This window comes from Choloepus didactylus, chromosome 16 (genome assembly GCF_015220235.1).
Source record: "Choloepus didactylus isolate mChoDid1 chromosome 16, mChoDid1.pri, whole genome shotgun sequence".
NCBI lineage: Eukaryota > Metazoa > Chordata > Mammalia > Pilosa > Megalonychidae > Choloepus > Choloepus didactylus.
This window is the reverse complement of record NC_051322.1, coordinates 85650645-85654568: the sequence shown is the minus strand read 5'-3', so window position 1 is coordinate 85654568 and position 3924 is coordinate 85650645. Positions and strand designations below refer to the sequence as shown.

Sequence of the window (3924 nt, the reverse complement as noted above, 5' to 3'; positions counted from 1 at the left end):
TCTGGACCCTCGCCCGGGCGCTGGCGGTGGCGGCGGCGCTGCGGAGGGGTTGGCGATCGAGTGGCCGGCCACCCGCGGCGACTCCCGATCCGCTCTGGCGCCGCGCCCCTGTTGTCGGTGGCCCCGCGGTAGGGTTTTGTTCTGCCCGGCGCTCGTCGCCAGCGAGCCCTCCCTGCTCGGCGGCCCCGGACGGGTTCCCTGCCCCCTGCGGCTCTCCGGTGAGACCCGGGAGGGGGCGGGAGGGCACCGCTCCCTGCTCTCGCGGGCCCGACCCTCGCGTCTGGCGCACCCGACCCACCCCGAGGGAGAGACGCCGCCCCCCCACCCGGGCGTTCTCCCAGGGTCTTCAGTGACTTTTTTTAACTTCGGTTTTCCTGCTGTGTATTGGGCACACGTGGGCACTTTGACTTCTACTTGGGGTAAGGGGAAACATTCACTAACCCATTGTGTGGTTTTTAAATGATTCTGCACACTAGGCACAGCAGAAAAGCCTCTATCTGAAACTGGATACGGGGGTTTGAAGCAGTGTTACTGTAACTAGATGACAAGAGACGGAAAAGGGAAACAGGTCTGTGCAGCAAGAAAAAGTACCCAAAAGGAACTAAATGGACTGTAGGACGAGTATTGTTTATAATATTAGAAATCTTTAAACAAATGCCTTGAAGATAACACGTTAATGCAAACTTGAGCAATGAGGAAGCAAAGTAGTTACTATAGGTTATTTGCTTTTCTTAAACTCTGCTTTGCTTTAATGAAAAGTTTTGACTTTTTGATGTTTGTGTGTTTTTGTAGCTTACAGCGAATATGTGTAATGAATTCAATAGACTGAAAGAAAAAAAATTTAAACTTTTCATTTAAAAAATAACCGCAGTGCGGGCAAAATAATTATCGGCCTATCTCACCTCAAGCTCATAAAGTCAATATCAGCAGGAAGAATCTCTGAATAAAACAGAATTTGGGGAATAGTTTTTAAAGATGGTTCAGCAGTTTTCTAATTTATACAGGTGAAGGAAATAATTGATGTATATTCACGGGAAAGAGAATAAATACACCTGAAGAAAACGGAATGTTTCACGTGAGACCTAACACTCTGTCTTGTTTTTTCCGTTCTATATTTCTCACATGATTACTGCCATTAACATTTTGCTTGGTCTATAGGTCATGAGTGGCTAATTGTTGAGGTGTGGACCAGATCCCTAGGCGACATATTTGTACTACGAGCAGGTGAATTTAAAGATTGTGGTAATGTTCCAGTGAATACCTAAGACAACATCCCTGCTGTGAAGGGAAATACAACAAGAATAACTAAAGAAATTGACATTCTTTTACTGACAAATGTCCAGTTCTTAAAGGCAACCTTTTAAGACAAGGAATGTGAAACAATGTTAACACGGTGAAGAAATGAATTATATAAACACACACTTCCTAAGTGTTGGCTTCCATCCTTATGAAGGCCTAGGTTCAGATGCGGGTGAGATTACACTGACCTGCTTTCATGGGATAGGAGAAGAATTGTCACAGTCAGTTCCACTTGGGCACACTCCCTTGAGCATCAGCAAATTCAGGAACTAAATTCTTCGGGGAAGAACTCTCCCTTTGCTGAAATCTTCTTTCAGATGTGGAACAGTTCAGGGGCCACGCCTGTGGTAAATCTCTGCCATGCCCAGCAGCAGGTCAGAGGGGGACTCGGGGTGATCCTTTACAGTTCCTTGTGGATCACACTCAATGACAGAGCCAGAGTATGTTGGCTCCCAGAACAGGGAATTCCCTAATGGCAGTGGAAATGACTGGAAAGAGAAAGAAAAATATTCAGTGTCCACCTTCGTGCCGGCCCTCTGGGAGTCTCCGTCCCTGTCCACAACCGTGCCTGCAGCAATCTCAACCCAGAAAACATCAGCCTGTCCACATGTCATGTGGTCTCTGCATCACGGGACCACCTTGGTTATCACTCTGCCTTTAGTCCCAGAAGGAGAGATCCGGCAAGCACTAATAGAGCAAGAAATCCCACGATTAAGGGAGCCATGAACCAATCCTCATGCCGGTTATAAACAGTGGAGGGGACAGACACGTCGCAGTTGTCCCAATTTCCCTGACTTCTAGAGTGTTCATTGACTGAACATGGGCATGCCTCACGGTGAGCTCTCCTAAGTGAGATTCGGGGTGCTAGGCTGCATGTCTACGATCCACTGGTAATATCAGTGCCATTGGAAAAGAATGGCAGGCCCAAGCGAGGGCAGGGGCACTTCACTAGGCCTCGGCCTACCCCACAACCCACTGGAAGTTGCCCTCGGGCATACCAGTGCAGCGCACTAACGGGAGAGTCAAAAATCTCACCAACCACCCGGGGGCATGTCATCCTCAGGGCTGCAGAATCATCCTCATATGCCTACTCCTGACTGCACAGGCCACAACACCTCCACCGTGACCTGCACACTTGGGGAGCCCCTTACACGTTCAGACCACAGGGCAGCCGTTGGGCTAGAGGTCTGTTGCTTAGGAACCAGATTCCTTTGGGACACAGATGAGGTACAGCGTCGTTTGCGCATGCGCATTCCGAGCCCCTGCTAGAATTCTAAACCGCTTTGGAGCCTGTGCTGACGCTGTCTCCTTCACCGGTTCAGGCCCCAGTGGGAATTTTTCACTGACTTCTGTTAACTTGGCATTTCCTGCCGCCTACTGGGCACACAGGGTTACAGCGACTCCTCTGTGGAGTAATGGGAGAAATTCAGTAACACATTCCCTGCTCTTTAGCTGAGTCTGCACACTAGGCAAAGCAGAAAAGCCTCCATTGGAAAGTGGTTATGAGGGTTGGAAGTAGTTTTTCTGTAACTAGATGACGAGAGAGGGAAACAGGAAACACAGGTCTGGACAGCAGTGAAAAGTACCCCAAGGGAAATCCGTGGACTGTAGGAAGAGTACTGTTTATAATATTAGAAATCTTTAAAAAAAAAAAAAAAAAAAAAAAAAAAAAAAACGCCTTGAAGATAACCCATTGATGCAAACTTGAGCAATGGGGAAGGAAAGTGGTAACTTCAGATTACTTGCCTTTCTGAAACTGTGCTTTGCTTTGTTAGAAAGCGGTGATCTTTGATGTTTGGGTGTTTTTGCAGTTTATATAGACAAAATTTATCAGGATTTCAATACACTGTAAGAAAGAAAAATTCAACGTCTCATTGAAAAAGTAATCACGATGGGGGCACAATAATTATCGGCACACCTCTCCTAAAACTCATCAACTCAGTTTCATCAGGAAGAGACTCTGAAAAAAAAAACACAATTTGGGCAATGTATTTTCTAAAGGATGGTTCAGCAGCTTTCCAATTTACCCAGCTGAAGGAATTAATTGATACATATTCAGATGAAAGAGAAAAGTATACCTGATAAAGAAATGCAATGTTTGATACGAGACTGGACAGTATCTTTGTTTTTTTTCCCTTCTATATTTCTAACACGATTGTTCCTGTTAACATCTTGTTTGGTCTATAGGTCATGACTGGGTAATTGTTGAGGTGTGGACCAGGTCCCTAGGCGACATATTTGTACTATGACCAGGTAAATTTAAAGATTGTGGCAATGTTCCAGCGAATACATAAGAGAACGCCTCTGTTGTGAAGGGAAATACAACAAGAATAATTAAAGAAATTGACTTTTTTTACTGATAAATTTCCAACTCTTAGAGACAACCTTTCTATACATGGAACATGAAGCACTGTTAATACTGTGAAGAAATGAATTAAATAAACACAGTTTCGACGTGTTGGTTTCCTTCCTTATGGAGGCACTGGGTCAGATCATGGTGCCGGGATCACGGGTGGCCGAGTTCCAGGCGCCGCCTGCCCGCTCCCTCCAGGGCGGACAGTCCTGGCCGTTTCCCTGGAGACGGCTGCGTCCCGGGTCCTATGTTACGTCTTCCCCGCGGGCCTG

General features: G+C 46.6%; 1 long non-coding RNA gene across 1 annotated transcript; it reads right to left on the bottom strand.

Moving 5' to 3' along the window:
• Positions 1-1302: 1302 nt before the first annotated feature.
• On the bottom strand, positions 1303-2339 carry LOC119511614. The gene is made up of 2 exons (XR_005212217.1): positions 2298-2339; positions 1303-1787 (listed from the first exon to the last, which is right to left on the bottom strand). It is a non-coding gene; the product is annotated as an uncharacterized LOC119511614 (long non-coding RNA).
• Between the last annotated feature and the right edge of the window lie 1585 nt (positions 2340-3924).